Source organism: Hylobates moloch, unplaced genomic scaffold (genome assembly GCF_009828535.3).
Source record: "Hylobates moloch isolate HMO894 unplaced genomic scaffold, HMol_V3 SCAFFOLD_2, whole genome shotgun sequence".
NCBI classification, from domain to species: Eukaryota; Metazoa; Chordata; class Mammalia; order Primates; family Hylobatidae; genus Hylobates; species Hylobates moloch.
The window spans coordinates 53109273-53127761 of record NW_026652277.1 but is presented as its reverse complement, the minus strand read 5'-3'; the positions used below and the strand labels follow the sequence as shown (position 1 = coordinate 53127761).

Here is an 18489-nt window from a genome sequence, read left to right as displayed (position 1 = left end):
ATGATGATTAAATGTTTTATTTGTGTTGCACTTCTCTGCGAAGTTGTTCATAACGCATTTGATACACCATAAAATGGAAATTTGGCTACCTAAAAACTTTAACACTTAGACAATTGCTTGAAACACACTCTTTGACCATCATATATGTTTAAATGCCTATAATATTAGTTCTAAATACTAAAATTCAAATCTTCATCATTCTAAAAATGGGTATTAAACAATCTAAAAAGCTTAGAACAAAATATTATTTGGTATAAAAATGCTGTGTTATTTGCTTTATTTTCTTATCATTTCTGATTTATAGATAATATCTTGAATACATTTTATACATATATATTTCACAAAAGCCAGGTCAAAATAACATGGAAAGAATAGAATAAATGGTAATAGATAACTGACAGAGCACATTTAAATTACTTATGTGTGTAGTGCTGCTTTAATATGTAAAATTTATTGCATATCTTTTTTAAAAATTATGATTGATTTTGATGCCAATATTATAGTTTCTATTTTGACTTTATTGGAAAGATGGGATTTGGTTTCTTGTGCCCATCACTGTAATATAGAGATATCCCCAAATTGGAATTTCAACCTATCTCCACCCAGGTTCTTATGATTTAATTATGACGATTGATTTTTTTTGGCTGTGATTTTTGCTCATTATACATTATTCTCTGCTCAGTTAGATAACACTGTTAATGGTTTGTTCAGTCCTCAGTTTTTCCAATTATTTTTATGCACTTTGGGTTTAATCAATTAATTTTCCAAGCGGTAAATTATGCATTTTCAGATCATAATTTGTTTTTAATGTATGTCTTAACACCATGATTTGTTTCATGTTTGTAATTAATTTTGCGCTTTGAAAATAAAATTGCATGACAAATCATTATGGGTAATGCCACTGCCATAGAGAGCAAAGCTGAAATTTCTCAGATAAGCAAATTTTCTTTTCATTTTGATTTGTTAAAAAAGTTTAAACAGTTAAAAATGAGTGATATTGAGTCATGGCATTCCAGGAAAATACCAAGCACATTTTCACATTAAAGCAGCACTACCAATATCTAAGTCATTGTAATACATGCTGTATCATTACCTATTACTGCATAACAAACCACTCCAAAACTTAGATCCTTAAAATAATAACAATGTAGGCCGGGTGCGGTGGCTCAAGCTTGTAATCTCAGCACTTTGGGAGGCCGAGGCGGGCGGACCACGAGGTCAGGAGATCGAGACCGCGGTGAAACCCCGTCTCTACTAAAAATACAAAAAAATTAGCCGGGCGTGGTTGCGGGCGCCTGTAGTCCCAGCTACTCAGAGAGGCTGAGGCAGGAGAATGGCGTGAACCCAGGAGGCGGAGCTTGCAGTGAGCCGAGATTGTGCCACTGCACTCCAGCCTGGGAGACAGAGCGAGACTCCGTCTCAAAATAATAATAATAATAATAATAATAATAACAATGTATTACTTTTCACAAATCTATGGATCAGATGGACTTTTGTGTTGATCTGATCCAGGCCTGATTGATCTTGACTGGACCTGCCCATGCATTTATGTTCAGTTAGCAGGTCATGTAGGTGACTCTGTTTCTGGGAGTTGGCTGGTTGTTGGGTGGAGTGATGGTGCTACTGGACCACGTTTCTCTTAACAACCAACAGGGTAGGCAGGGTTTGATTATATGGTAGTTGCAGGGCTCCAAGGGCAAGAGTGGAATCATGGAAAACTCCTTGAAACCTAGGCTCAGAACTGGCAAATCCTTTTGACCACATTCTAGTTGCCAAATCAAGTTACAAGATTCAATTCAAGAAATGGAGAAATAGAATTCTCTTGATGGGAGAATTAGCAGAAACTCAAATTCAGGGAGAAGAGAATTGTGGCAGTTTAAAAAATCTACTCTTTTCAAATAAATCTGATCTTTCAACTAATCTTTCAGTTTTCAAGCTTTTCACCATGATGAATATTATTTTCCTATCCTCTGCTCTCTATCTCATTCATAAAGTGTATTTCTGAAAATAGATATTTGGTGCATGCAGATGTATTATTATTACTCAATATTCCACAGGTCCTTATACTATTTAGCTGCTTATTTTTCCCTTGTAAAAATTATGGTGGTCAGAACAGTATAGAACAAGAAAGTTTAAATAATTAAACTTTGTGTCCAGTATGGTATTATAAATATATGTTACTATCTACTGTGGAAACCAAATTTGTTATATAAATATATACTACTATCTACTGTGGAAATCAAAATCAAATTTGTCCCAGGTTGTCATATAAACCTGAAAGTCTAGTTTTAAATTTGTTCACTCTCTATTTAGGTTTCATTGATTCAAATCCTGACTCTATCTGTTGGGCAAGTAGCTTATCTTTTTTGTGCCTGAATTTCCTCATCTGTAAATTAGAAATAATAATTGTACCCGCCTTATACTTTTGTTTTGAGGATTAAATGAGGTTAAGTGGGTGGAGTGATGGTGCTACTGGACCACAAGTGTAAAACACTTAAAACAGTCCCTAACGTATAGAATTACTCAATACATAACAGATGTTTTGATTAACAACCAAATGTCCATAACTGGTTTTCAGTTGACCAGCTTTAATACTTTTTTTTTGGTCTCTGTTGTATCATGTAACTAATTTGGGGAGAAAATGTTTTAGAATTCAGTAAACAGTACTGATTGGGAAAATTAAACCTGAAATGTTCAATTTATATTTCAAAATAGAAATAAAAAATTAAATAAAATTTGGTACAACAGATATTGGACTATCTCCTGCTACGTTAGTCCTTCTGATAGATGTTGTGAGTATAAGGAAGAGTAAGACATGGTTCTAACAATAAAGTGCAAAGATTCCCTATAATCATCTTATCCCAGGCTACCATGTTGATGACAGTATTTTTTTAAGTGGCTCCTGGGCATATATCATGGTCAAATACAAACAACATTATTATTAATTATTTTTCTTTAAAGGTTGCCAATAGAGGAGAAATATAGCATTGTAAAATCTGGAATAAGTTTCGTATGGGGGTTGGAGGTGGGCTATGTGTTGAACAAATTACAAAAACCTTTTGAATCCTCTGAGGAGTACCCTTTCAAATCTATGGAATACATCACAGTGAAGAGGAGGGATTTAGGGACAGAAGAGAAACAGTTAAACAGTGGCAATTTTAAAAGAATTGTGGCCATTTAAAAAATCTGTTCTTTTCAAATAGATCTGATCTCTCAACCAATCTTTCAGTTTTCAAACTTTTCACCATGATGAATATTATTTTCTCATCCTCTTCTCTCTATCTGATTCATAAAGTGTATTTCTGAAAATAGATATTTTGTGCATGCAGATGTATGTATCATTATTTCTCAATATTTCAAATGTCCCAATACTATTTAGCCGCTTATTTTTCCCTTGTAAAAATTATGGTGGTCGGAACAGCACAGCACAAGAAGGACACAGTGAAAGAGAAAGAGAGTGAGAATAAGCACATAAATTTGAGCCGTTGGGGAAGGGAGTAGAAGGAGTAATCATTGATAATGATGGTAAATTTCATCTTCTAGGATATGAATGAGAAAAATATGGTGTCCTGGCTTTTATATGTGTGTATGGAATATAGAAAAAGCCATAGAATATTTCCAAGAAAATCTAGGAGAGCAAAATTAAAGACTAATTAAAATGTGTTATTCTAGACCAAGGAATAATTATTAAGAGCATTTTTTGAGATTTCTTCAACCTGTAAAACATTGACCCTCCCAGGTATTCATTTAATAATTGTTACTAACCATAACAACAATATGTATGTTATTAATGTAGTTAATTTATGAGACAATAAGTTAAATTTCTATAGCAGCCCCTAGGTAACAAACCACATGCACATTATGTCATTTTGATACCAAGCCCAGGCTGTTTCCCAGTGGAGACTAGATTGAAAAGTCCTCAAAGAAAAAGCATCCATTTTCTTTCATTTGGAGAAGTGGCCCTTTCCATCAAATCCAAGGACAAAATAAGCCCAAGAGGTAGAAACATAACACAAATGTGTATTATGTTTGATAATATTTAACCATTTCCCAAATATGTGAAGTCACTATTTTTTTTTTTTTTTAGACGGAGTCTTGCTGTGTCACCAGGCTGGAGTGCAGTGGCACGATCTCGGCTCACTGCAATCTCTGCCTCCTGGGTTCAAGGGATTCCCCTGCCTCAGCCTCCTGAGTAGCTGGGACTACAGGCGCGCACTAATACGCCCGGCTAATTTTTTTGTATTTTAGTAGAAACAGGATTTCACCATGTTGGCCAGGGTGGTCTCGCTTTCCCGACCTCATGATCCGCCTGGCCTCCCAAAGTGCTGGGATTACAGGCGTGAGCCAAGCGCATGGCCGATGTCACTATTTTTTAACAAACCCAATCACAGGCAAGACAAAATATGAAATATTATACCCATTTCATTATGTGAAGAAATTGCAATGCGTTTTTATTTCTATTTGTACTTACCCTATACTTTAATAATAAAATCTAAGAAACCAAAATTGCATGAGAAAATAAACAATAATAAAATTTTTATTTAGTCATTTGCAAAATAATTGACTTCCTAGAGCTTTATTTAAATATCTTTGTTAGTTTTAATGTAAAATTTTGATAGATTGTGTATTTGACAGTTGGTAGCAGATTTGGGAATATTAGAAGGTGATTTTTAATGAGATCAGTATTATTATGTTAATACTCCCTAAGATTCCATTAGGAAAAGATTTAAAAATAGATAAGAAATACAAGGACGGGAGGAGAAGAGTGGAGAGAAAAAGAGAGAGAGAGGGAGAGGATAGACATCTAATTCTAGCTCTTAGATGTACAATATATAGTTTTATTTTGATAAAATGCCATCTTTAGTACTCAATTTTTCCTTCAACAACAACCAAAGATAGTGTTCACTTTGCTATAATTCTCTCCACTTGCCTTATCTCTGTTATCTTTTTTCTACCACACATTTATGTTAGGCAGCTCAGACTAACTACAAAATAGAAATACATTTCTTAGCAGCTGTTACCATAATTCTAAAAATATACTTTTCTTTCTTACAGGATTTCAAACCTTCTGGGTTTCTTCCCAGTGCTAAATCCTGTCGACTGGATTCACTAGGATGAATAGAGAAAGAAGTGTTACATTTTAAGATAATTTCTTTTCTAAACACACAGAAAGGTAATAATTCTGGCATTTTACAAAGCATGTCAATTAGCTTTCTCAATGCTTTTTCAATTGTTTGCTCGCCAGTTTTGTTTTAGTCTTTTGCTTTCTTGCATATTTATTTTTTAATTATTGGGAGTCATGAACTCATTGGAAAGAGTACACTCAGAATTAGGGAGTTGGGGTACATCTTTGCATGGGGCAAATATGAAAAATATGAACAGCAATGACACTTATGATTAGTGTGCGCTACAGTGAACTTCCTATCATGCTCCCAGGAAGGAGGCTTAGCCTCTCCTGGAGTTCAATGTTATACTACCAAGTCTAGCACATTCCTTTGCTTTTCCGAAATAGCAAATGTCTTAGCACTTACCTAATGATGATCTCAGTAAAAGTATTAGGGAAATGGCATTATTCTGAAGACTTTGTTCACAGCTGCAAACCATAGGCTATGATAGCACTGTGGGAAAGCAAAAGAAGACTCACCTCTACCCCATTCTAACAGAAACCCCTCCCCCAACACACACACACACACACACACACACACACACATTCTGGCTATACCCATGGTATGTACCCTTATTTGAGTTCTGTTCATACTGGACATAAATAATTAGATTTTAGATAGTTGGCAGTTACACTCCTCTTATCTAAAAAGATTTCTTTTTTCCTCTGCACTCCCCATCAGTTAATCTGAGCTCTTTTGTTCTGCTACAGGAAGATAAGGAAAAAATATTTCTTAGTTCTGTTTAATCACTGGCATGCCAGTATTGGAGCTACTGCTCCATGGAGACTGCCAAAAACTCGACCTAGTTACTGCTCCTTTTTGTGGCATCTTACCGTGCGGTTTGTGGCACTTTGGAACACAAATTCACAGTTACCAGAAGTTAGGTTTATCACTGTTGCAAAGCCACTGAGTTCTGATCCAGAATCTCACAAACTGGTACATGCCCACGCAGATCTAGCCTGTCCAGATAGACGAACAGGAGGAAAAACTCAATGCCAAGAAGGAAGAAACCGGGTCCTAATTAATCAGAAACAAATAAGTCATTTTAATAGTGATGTTGAAGGAGATAGAAATGTATTCTTATGAGAACCCTATGTTCCACCAGGATGACACTGTGAAATTATCTACTGCCAGTTATTGTCACTAAGTTCTGGAATACTGAAACACAAATGAGTCATTTGGAGTGTGTTCCTATTTTTTGTTTTTATATTTTAATGCACTTCAAGATGTAACACAGCTTCATGGTCTCTTTTTTTAAAAAATTTTCCTTACACTTAATTCCAAAATGATCCTTGATTAGCAGATGGATAGATATGGAAACAACCACTTTATCTGTGGAAATCAGTTATAAAAAGTGATAAAATACACTCAACATCCCCAAAATTCAGAGTTTAAGATGGGGAAATCCTTACCACTGCCAAAAGGAAAGAAAAAAAAAGAAAAAAGATTTGACTGTTACTAGGACCATTTCATTCAGTAAATGTTTATCAAGCATTTGCAGTTTTCTACTTTTATTGCTCATTTGATTTCTGCTGCTTAAAATATTCTCCACTCACTGTCTTTCCCTGAAGACAAACCCAAATCTCACCTATGCTTGAAGCTTTCTTTAATTGCCTTTTTACCCTGAACTCATGAGCCCTTCATTCTCCCTTTACCAAAATTCTCTATCATTTATTATGTACAGGATTGTTTAACATGTGTCTTAAAAACACATCCTGTGCTATCAGTTTGAAATCTCCACCTTTGAGAGTTAGGCTTGTCTTATTCATATTTGTATTTTTTGCAGTGCATTGAATCTAGTGGTGGCTCAAGAAAATATTATATTCAATTTAAAAATCGATGTTTATTTCTAGTTTTGCAGCATCTTACTGAACACCAGCACACACTGAAAATAGATCACATATTTCCCTGGCAAACAATTTACGATTTGAATTTTCAATGAGTCCAGCGTTGATGGAATTGTGACAGGACATGTGATTATTTGGTGGATTCACAATTAACCTATTAATAGCTTTTCAGATAATTCATCTAACGTGGCTGTAGGAGCTTCACAAAGTAATAAAGAAGTCGAGATTTCAGTTAGGAGAGTATCAGATAATATGACTCCTGATGGACTGGGTATACCAACTTCCAGGAAGCTTTAGCAGAGATTTCAATGCAAATGGTAGAGAGAGTTAGCCTCTCTTCTCTTTCCCTTCGCACTATGTCCTAGGATTGGTTGGTTTTTTAAATTCTTTGTCAGAGAACTCCTAACACTGAAACAACATAGATAACAATGTTAGAAAATTCCATGGGGGAAATCTAGAAATGCTGACCTTTTATTTGAGAGTAAAGCACCTGAATCAGCTTTCAGATTGTCGAAAACACAGCTATTTTCAAAACAACAAAAAAAGTAAATTAAAAAAACTATATTTGGAGAAGAAAATAATAGAAATAATCTGGAATTAGATAATTAAAAAGTATAGTATAAAAGAGCTTAAACTGAGCAATTTTTTTTTTTTCAAGATAAATGAATGATTGGGTCTTCGTTGGGATTTGACTGATAGACATTTTTTGTGAGTTTCTGAAAATGGAGCTGTTCCATAAGACATGAATTGGCATTCAATCTAATAACAATTTCTAACACTGAACAGAATCTAGGAATCATTTCTGTTTTGAAGTTTCTATAATATGTATGAATCATGACAACTGTATTGCCAGGCTTACAAATAAATAGTTGTTAAATAATGAGATAAATATATTAAAATAAAAAGCATTTTTAAATAAGCTCTGTACTCTCTAAATATCCACACTGTATTATCACCTTATTATATTTATTTTTACATATTCATTTCTGCATTTATTTTTATAAATCAATCCTCCCATCTATATCTATATTTATCTATCTCTTTATATAGCATCCTCAAGATACAAGGCAGATGCCACGTTCCAGTATGTTTTATGGCATAAAAAGGTACTCAGTAAATGTTAAATTGAATAAGTAAATATTGAAAGATATTGAGCTTAGACAGACGTAAATATAGGATCACATTGAAGGTGAGCTATGTGAAAATGTATAAGTGAAATCTGAAGTGACAGTTTCAATTTTGCTAATAAATACTTTTGCAGTAACAGTTTCTAAGGGATGTGAAAGGACAGTGCTTTACCTAGTATTATTTGCTAACATGAGTGAAATACATTTTAAGAGAAAATTACATGGATGAAACTGTCAACTTTCTATGACTGTTTCCTTGGTTTCTAAGTTAATCATTAAATTATTTTAGGCCAAACACAAAAGTGATTAAGTGCACTAATGCCCTATCTCTACTTCGTATCCCGAGCAGACTTCTTCAGCTGTCTGGGACATACATACCTTTTGCTCTATTGTACTGGTGTATTTTCCTTACGTTCATTCAGAAGGAACCTTCTGACTTCACTCCAACTAGGAGACATCTGTTACTGCAGTCACAAGCTGAGGACTACAATTTAATAACCAATAGCTGACAAAGAAAAAAATATTTTTAAAACTCTCCAAAAGGATGGTTTAATTAACAAAAGAAGACCCCTAAAATGACAAAATAAACCCCAGAATAGCTTTCAGTTAAAGAATGAAATAAACGCTTGTCAGTCACCACATTTAAGCTTGAATTAGGCTTTTGAAGGTACCTGTAAAAACCTTATACTTCCCTCTCGCTCTTGCCTTAGAATGACCATCCTATTATATTTTCAAATCCAGGTTCACAGCAACATATAGATGACATTATATTAAGATAAAAGTCTGTATAGTATATTTCTTATAATAGCTTACTATTTAAGCTATTATAATAAATAGTTATATTATAATATAGGCATGTCTGGTTTAGGATGTCAACAGGACATGTAATGATTGGCAGTAAAGGCACAAGGGTAAATTTGTACAAGAATTTCGTGCTAAGTTTATGCACCTGGTTCCCAGAAGCTATGGGAAAATAAGGAATTCTGAAAGTGAATTAATAAAGAATAATGAATATTTTAAATATATACAAAACCTTTAATGTGCCTAAAATTGGACCTTAGGGGATGATAGGGCTCATAGTATTTTGATTTTGTCTTGCTTCTCTGTAACCATGCATTCTGGATATCCTTCATGGTTATAGAACAGATCATTCAGATGTAAGTGAATGGTATTGAACATATAACTTGGGTAGATTATTGTGAAACGCCAGTTTCACTGGAGCCACATGATGAAAAATATCCAGATTTTGAATTAAAGAATGCTGGAATTGTGTATGTATTGGTGATTGGGTGAAGAGAAGTCCTATCTAAGGGACTACTACTATGGGTTCAGAAATAGGAGGTTTCATAGACTGACTCTCATGAAATATAAAGCTATACTAGAATCATCTATAGAAAAAGAACTAGGCATACCTGAATAAAGAGTGTCTCAGGTATTTCTGATTAGAGAGGGATGTTAATCTTTAGCCACAGACCACTCACCTTCAATGGAAACTAAAATTAGGAACACTTCATTATGCCAACTTCCCTGGATCTGACATTTACAACCTTGTCTTTGAGAAGTTGCTAATCATGATTTAATTGAGATATTCCTTTTTCTCATTTTTCTGTATCTTGTGTGTGTGTGTGTGTGTGTGTGTGTGTGTGTATGAACACTCGTAAGTAAAAGAATGAGACTATATACATATACATCTAAATATGAAATATCAGGACCTGTTTTAGGAGATTTCGAACCAAAGCATAAAGACATTCAGAATGCAAAATTAGAGTAATATAGTTGGAATGTAGGGAAGATAACAGAGCCTGGAGAGGGGAGAAGGCAGAAAGAAAACAGTGTAAGAAAACATTTAGGTGGAGGATGGTAAAAACAAGCACTGACGATTATGTTTTTTTTTTTTCATCTGTGTCATGACTATTCTGCTCTGTTCTACCTTTGATGTCTTATAAGGAAGAACAATCAAGATAAAGTTGTTTTTATCATGTGTGGTTTGAAGCTATTATGCTGTTTGTTGGGAAAGTCTTATTCTGCACAAGAAATGCCTGAGATATGTCTTGCAGGCTATGGTGTAAATCGCCATGAGAATTGGTTCAAAAGCATCAAAAACCAACATTTCTAAGCTCTTGTATTTTTCTCCACTCCTATACATTCCTACGGCGTATATTTAGAAGTTGCCATGTTGGGTTTTGAGTAGCTGTGATCTTGTAAATATTCTTTCCTTGGCCCTGCTAAGAAAAGCCATGTCTGATAATGTTCTGTAGATGATAGGGAACCTGGACGGTACTGTTCATTCTACTTGACCCTCTGTCCCTTAACTGACTGAATGTGTGTGTGTGTGTATTCTCCAGAGCCTGCAATTTCTCATCTTCTCTGATGATATTTCTATAAAACCAATAAACAACGACTTCTACTTTCTTAGTTTTGAAGTCCATCCAGTAGACAAATCACCATTCTTTCTCTTCTATTTGGCCTTTAGTGAGGCAGTCATATACTTGGACCAACCAAGAAGTAAGTGACCAGGATCATTTTCAGGACCATGGTTAGATCTACAGAAACAAAAGCAAAATGTGTTGAAATTCCCAGTGTGAAAACTGTGCCTTTAAATAGAGAGCCTGCTATCAGTCTCAAAGGAAAACCGTTATTTCCGTTGTCTCTATCTGGGCAACTGTGGCATTTCTACCAACCCATTTACTCTTGGGAAGAGTCCTCGGGTGATTTCCATCTCACAGGCTGCCTTAGGATTTTTCCTAATTAGTTAACCTTGCATTAAACATTGTAGCATAATAGTTTCCCTGAGACAGCCACTCTGCACTAGGATAAGTTTTTAAGATTTCATTTCAATCATAAGACTGAGTATATATCAGGCAAAAATACACTGTATCAAAAATGAATAAATAAAACAAGCCCACCATTTAAAAAACACTAATAAGAAATTTTCGAAGTATGTCCAATGTGATGAAATACTAAATGTTTTAAGGATATTAAATAGTGATTCTTTATATCTTATTAAAAGTACACCTATCAACTGCTAAAAAGATAGATATAATTCAACACTAGTTTCTACCAACGTATTTCCCTTACTCCACATCATCAAAACAGTAAGCTGTTTGCTGGGAAATGGAAGTAATATCTTAGGTAGAACTGGAAGCTATAATAATTGTTGGAAAATAAGCCTATAATTGATATTCAAAATGTTTTAGAAATTCTAGAATTCTAGAAATTCAAGATTTCTAGATAGGCACAAAATAAGTTTGATAGTAGCATAAATAATTTATATTACCTTGATAAAATACTCTTTATTTTCCAAAAAAAAATCTGCACAATAACAAAGGATACTATGTCCATAGTGCAAGTGCAAAAGAAAGTGCATATATTTTCTACCTAAAATATTTGGATTTCGTTGCACTCTATGCCACTCTAGTCATTGTATTTTGTAGAATCCCTTATCAAAAGCAACATTTTTTTGTGGCCCCACTGTAAGGTAAGCCCCTTACTCTCAAGTTTTTTACAACCTATTTGGATAAGAACTATTTTCATTTATCTGTGGTAAAGGCTGACTGAACATCTATACTGTGCAGTGCATGGCGAGGAAGGAAAGCATATTGTCCCCAGTTTTCAACAGCTCATTTACTCTACATTTTTTCAAGTAATTTTCCATATTTCATTCTTAATTTGTCTTGTAATTCCTATTATATAATGAAGGTAAGTATCCTAAGAGAAAAATGGAAGCCTGGAACATATAAGAGAAAAAAGTTTGCAACTAATTAGCAGAAAATAAAATATTAAAGACTAAAAGGAGGTCTTCTCACCGGACCAGAAGTCTGTTCTCTGTTTTATCTTGTATCTTGTCAGTGATAAAATTCCTCTGGGTAGGGAAAAAAGTCTGAAAAAAATATTTTAACCGTATACATATATAAAAATGTATAAAAAATCCTAGGCATATGGAATGCTAAGGAGCAAGCAGTTAGAAGAAGTTGTGTCTATAATTTTAGTAGTCAATTGGTCTGTGGGATTATGTCAAAATTACTTTTATGGAGAACAATTAAGTGTGTTTCACTTTCATGGTAGAGTCATAAAAGAGATCTAAAAGTATTAATTTGCCAAAATTATATGATGAAATGCAGTGATTGGTTTAACCAAGGTAATTATTTTTCAGTTTTTCAGAATGGTTTTCCCTTGGGCTGCTGCAACAAATATACCATAGATTAGGTGGATTACACAACGGATATTTATTTCTCATAGTTCTGGAGTCTGTGAAGTCCAAGATCAAGGTAACAGCAAATTTGACGTCTGGTGAGGAGCTTCCTACTTGTTTGCAGATGGCCACCTTCTTGATGTATGCTCACATGTTTGAGAGAGAGATCATATCTCTCATGTTTCTTGTTATAAGGGCACTAATCCCATTGATGAGGGCTCCATCTTCATGACCTAATTATTTTCCAAAGGCCTGACCCTCAGATACCCTTACAATAGGGATTAGGGCCTCAACATATGAATTTGGGGGTTGGGGAACACAAATATTCAGTCCACAGCAAGAATTGTTTAGTAGACCCAGGGATAGAGTTTTCCTGAATTATCCAGTAGGCATAACAAGCATATGCTACAGGCATCAATAAAACAGAGACACCAACAAAATTTTTTTAAGAATTTAACATTTAATTTAAAAAAAAGAACTTAGTACTTTATGGAAGAGAAACCAAATGTTGTAAAGCTTCTTTACACTCATTTCATCATTTCGTATTTTTTTTTTTTTGTGGTTAACTATTTTGTTGTGGGTAGGGCTCTCTTGTCTTTTCTATCCTTATGACTTTTCTAAAGATCTTAATAATAGTGTGGATCCATAATGTTTATGGAAGGCATCAGGCACAAGAAAGAGTCCAAGAATGCTCAGGCATGTGCAAAACTGGAGAAGTAACACAGAAGCAAGGAGAGACCATGCTAAATAGGCATTGACAAAAATGGTTATATGTGAAAGGACTTTGACAAGACCGGTCTCTTATTTTAGTCCCAACTTTATCAGTTACTAGCTCTGTGACCTTAGGAAGCTACTTAATGTCAGATTCCTCATTGGTAAAATAGGGAAACAACACAAAGGGCTATATTAAGAATTAAATAAAAAGATGCATATAAATAAATTAATTCTTGCACGTAGTAAGTGCTCAGGGCCACTTCCCTGCTAAATTTATTATTACTAAGGCCTTCCAGATTCTGTCCTCATGCCCCTCCATGTCTGTGAAGGATGGAGTCTGTGTGATCTGAAAGGTTATTAATATTTAAAATAAAAACCCTGCCGAGTTGGAGCAAAACATCACAAATAAATTACCTTCTATCAGCAGTAGTTTCTTAATTGGAATTATATTACCTTATCATTTGCTTATTTATATGTAAATGCTTACTTGTGTTCATATCCTGCCACTATTTTCACATATGCAGCTTTTGTTTATTCATGGCAGGGGGGATGTAAAACATTAGTAAAGAATATGAAATTCAGAAATGATGGCCAATCTTCATTTAAAACTATTTTTGCTAATAGTTTTAATTTCCTTTCCTCAAGTATATTTTTTGAAGGATCAAGCTATGACTAAGAAAGAAATGGTCTCTGCCCTTGCTGATTTCATGTTGGAGCTAAATACTAATTCATGCATTGTAACATTACCTCAGTCATAGTGTGTAGGTTTCCAAAAGATAGTATAGAAAAAAGACCTACTAGAAAAAAATGTACTTTGGGTTTCAGTTTTCTAATTATTTTTGCAACTCATATTTCCAAAATGTAGAAAAGTTAACACACTTTCAAAGATTCCCCTCTTTTTTTTTTTTTTTTTCTCCAGGAATCTTTTCTGGCAGTTACAAGTTCAGAATGCTTTTGTGCATTCCAAGCAGTCTTGCCCAGATTCTGCCACCTGTTCCATCATTCTGGGTATATTTAGGGTATAGTTCTTTTCCATATGGGCAGTGTAATTCCATTAAGTAGCAATCCAGCACAGTTTCTTTTTTTTTTTTAACGTTAAATCTCGAGAGTTAATCGTCCATCTGTGTGTAATCATCGATTCCATTAAGCCTTATGGCCTTGTCAGATTATCAAACATTTTAAACGGTACTCCTTTCTTCACAGGAAACACATTTGATAATTAAGGGCATGATGGAATCTAAGTTTTTGAGTCTGACTCCAAGGACCCACAGTGGTTTATGTTAATCTTGAGTCAAACTTCGCCTCCTCTAGATCACTGAGCTTTGACTACAACAGGACTTATGGTCGATCTCGTTTAGTCAGATTTCCAAACAAGCAAGACATGATATTTAGATGTCAAAGATAAATCAAATGTTTCACTGGTTTTGTTTTCACCTGCAAGGTGTAATTTCAAATTTCTGTTCATGATGACTGAATCACATGAGTATTGAAGAGAGCAGTCCTCGTCTATAGCCTGTGTGTGACACAGACTTCTTGCTTGTTTTTATAGGTTTCTGTTGTCTCTTATTGCAGAAGAGACTAGATTTTCAGACTGTCAATGAGGAACTTCATAGAAGGAGGTAGTGTGGGTGGGTTTCTTGTCAAACTGAATTTGAACTTTGAATTTTTATGAAGTGAAAAATACTAATAATTGTCCACAAAATATTGCCGACTTTAAGTATTTTTGTCCTTATCTTGTTTATTAAGCAGGGATGAGCACAAGTCAAATGAGCAGAGCCTGGAGAAAATTAAAATCAAGAATTCTCACTCCAAGTCACAAAGTACAATCATGATGTGTGACCGGGGTCTTGAGAGCATTAATTTCCCATTCCCTTGACAATGAACTCTCCTAATGTATGTATTAAATACAGGATACAGTACTTATTATCAGCATATCATAAATCTTCCATTAAAATAATACAAATAAAACACTGTGCCTAGGCCACTGGAAATAAAACTGTTGCGTAATTGACAGACTGTAAGTATTTTTTTAAATCAAGTAATAGAAAATTTTGTTGCCTTCCACAGTCTAAATCCCAGAACTATCTAGTTATTTGTTCGGTTTCACTTATTTCATTTCAATGTGAATATTGAAATGTTTGTCTTCAGTCTACCAAAATCTAAATATCAAATTTATATTAAATTGTGTATTTTATTTCCTGAAACAAAGCAAAGACCTTTTTATGATCGTGTAGGGTGTCTGGACCCAGGGAAAGTAGGCTTTGTATGGTCTGGTGGCTGAAGAACTAGACGCACAAAGGGAGAATCTTGGCCTTTCCGGAACAGCAGGTCTGGACAGCTTAGTTCACTGCACAGCCAACTCAGAAGCCCTTCCGGAGCAAATCTGGCCCAGAAGGCTGCACATATTTTTGCCTGGATAGACCTCTTCATGTTCAACAGGAGCCTCTGCAGTGATGATGGGGTCCTCCATATTGCTCACACAAAGCTACAGTATGGGACAGGAAATCTGGCTCTTTAACCCTCTGGCTGCTGCACATGACTATTTGGCTAGCAAAGCAGAAAAATGTTGACAGCCTAAGGTTTAAATGATTAGTAACAGGTTTTTGAGTGATTTTCCCAGAATGTGCTAGTATAAATAGAGGACTGTGAAAGTGTGGTTTGTGGTATTTTTTTTCCTCCTTTTGATATTGTGGCTTGTTTGTTTCCATTTCTTTTCATGACACATTCCTTTTTATGACTGTGTACACCCAAACCAAATACCCAAATGCAGGCTTGAAAGGGAAGGTGCTCACCTCAAAGCACTTCCTGATTAGGAATCAGGTGTCTACATCCAGAATGCTGATAGGCTTTTTAACTCTCCAAAAATTGATCCATTGTGGTGAGTTATTTTCGCTTATCCTACCCTAGATTTTGTTTATAGGCTGGAAGAGACAGACATGACTATTACTACATTATTACTTACTGCAATATTTGAGAATTTTATTTTTAATGAGTACATAGGCCACTTATTAACAATGTGATGCCTTACTTAAGAAGCAATACAGTGCTTTATTTTTAAATGTTTCTTTTCAATATTTACTATTATTATATTTTTAAAAACATGAAACTGACAAATAGATTCATATCCTAGGTGGTTTGATAAATGTTACTTATCCATTGTAATAGAGAGATTAAAAATATGACATTTAATGAGTAGAAATGGCACCAAATAATGCAAAGCTTTGAGCTTAGTTTATTGAGATAAATCATATTATATCAACTTCAGCAAACACGGGTGTCTTAAAATGAATAATGACAATCCTCTGTGGGGAAAACAGTTCTGTTCAGTAACAAAACACAGGTTTTGAAATCAAGAGCATTGTTTTGAAAATATTTGCAGGAGCCAGTCATTAGCTCCTATATGTGTTATGATATGGATACAGGGCATACATTATGATTTTCTATGTCTCAGTATGCATTTTTTGGTTAAAAAAAGATTTTCTACTTTTTAGTATGAAAGAAAACTGAAGCATCAGAATATGGGAAACCTCTAGGACTTACATAAGTGAATGAAAGAAACCAACAGGTCTCTGATTTATATTTGTCACTATTCTTATCTACTTGGCATTTTATGTTGGTAATCACCACAAGTTTTCTTGTAAAAGCCATGTAAAAAGTACCATATTTAAACAAGAAAAGACAGAAGAAAAAATGGTGCGTTTACTTAGCACTTACACAGGTGCTGCTTTTCCCAACGTAGGGAAAAAAACCCTCTTTCTAGCCTTTAGAAAGACTATGCATTTCACTGAAGACAAAGCCCAACCTCCCACTGCCCCTTTACACATAATCTTCTTGAGAGACAAAATCAGTTCTCTGACTTCACTTTCTCACACGTATTCCATCTGTCTTGCACCCACCACTCTACTGAAACAGTTCTTACTAAAGTCATCTATGACCTTCAGATTGCTAAATCAGACAGACATTTTGATATATCTTATCCTATTTAATATGATCTCATCTCTTCCCTATGACATTCCATTATTCTTGATGTTTTCTTTACTTCTTTTGCTTCTATCATACTACCCTTTGCTAAGCTTCTTAATTGATCTACCTTTCTTCATGGGATTCTTTCCCTCCATCTATCTTTCAATTTTCACGTTTCCTCTGATTATTCTGTCTTAATCTTTTTCTCTCCTCACTTACCACACCCTGACCTGAGCTATGACACTCCTCCTCCCAATGTGAATTACGACTCACTTGGTGAAAACCTCTGAGTTAGTTAAGATGCTTTTGGATACAAGTAACAGAAATAAAAACATGCATAAGGCATGAAACTCAAAATTTATTAGCTCACATATCTAAAACATTAAGGAGAAAGTTAACTAAAGGCTTGGTTGGATCCAGTAGTGCAAAAATATCAGCAGAACTGTTTCTTTTGTTAGCTTTTTAATTTCTGTATTGTTTCATCTGCAAACTTTACCTATACAGAAACAAAGACACCACCAGTTACTCTGGGCTTACTTATTCTAACAGCTAGTAATCCCACTGGAAAAAACATGACCACCTCTCTTCCAGCATCCTCACCAGTACCTATGCTTGTTTTCTGATTGGCCTGACTTGATTCAAGCGCCCTCCACCATCAGAGGGAAAGGCATGGCCTTTTAATAGTCAAACCAGAATCAGTAACTCAGGAAAGGGGCGTTTTGCAAAAGAAAGTAAAGAGTAGATTTAAAACAAAACAACACATGAAAACCTCAGTTACAACTCTCAAATCTAGAACGTTTTTCTGTACCCTTATCCTAGGACCCAGACAAATGTATTGTCTTCATTTCAAAATTACATCCCCAAAGCTTGAATTAGAATCCCTTCTAGTCACACCCCTAAACATATTTATCTTCTTAAGCTTTTGGTAATGCTACCACTACTTAAAATATCATCCAATGCAGAAACATAGAAGATATCTTAAGCTTCTGCCTGACAATTCTATCTGCTAAATAAATACCAATAAAATATGTTACATTTGTTTTTTTCTCTCCAAATTTATTGTTACTACATTATTGCAGGTATATGTTATCTTTGAACTGAAGAATATCTTAACTGGACTTATTTCCCTCGAATCTACTTTCCATATTGCTATTTCATTATCATTCTAATACATAAATATATTCATTTTACTTACCTGCTTTAAGCCAAATCACCCCCAGGATGAGTTATTCTCCAAACTCCTTTCCCTGTCCATTCATGCTCTAAGCCAAAACTTAAGCCAAAGTAATCCAGAGTTTTCCAAATATGTCATTCTATTCTTGCTTGAGTGCCTTTGAACGCAGAATTCCTTTGTCTTAGAATAACCTTCCTCTCCTATCTTTTTAGATGCATTTATCTCATAAGATCTATTTTACGTACCTTCAAGCTGAGTTAAAAACTTCCCCTTTTCAACCATGAAACTTGTATGCAATTTTTTTATT

At 34.7% G+C, this 18489-nt stretch overlaps 1 long non-coding RNA gene across 1 annotated transcript in view; it reads left to right on the top strand.

Moving 5' to 3' along the window:
* LOC116474993 (uncharacterized) overlaps nucleotides 1-18489 on the top strand; it is a 71744-nt gene that overhangs the window by 16400 nt on the left and 36855 nt on the right. Inside the window, exon 3 of the long non-coding RNA XR_004249793.1 lies at nucleotides 5056-5173. This is a non-coding gene — a long non-coding RNA (uncharacterized LOC116474993). The remainder of the gene's footprint in view (nucleotides 1-5055; nucleotides 5174-18489) is intronic.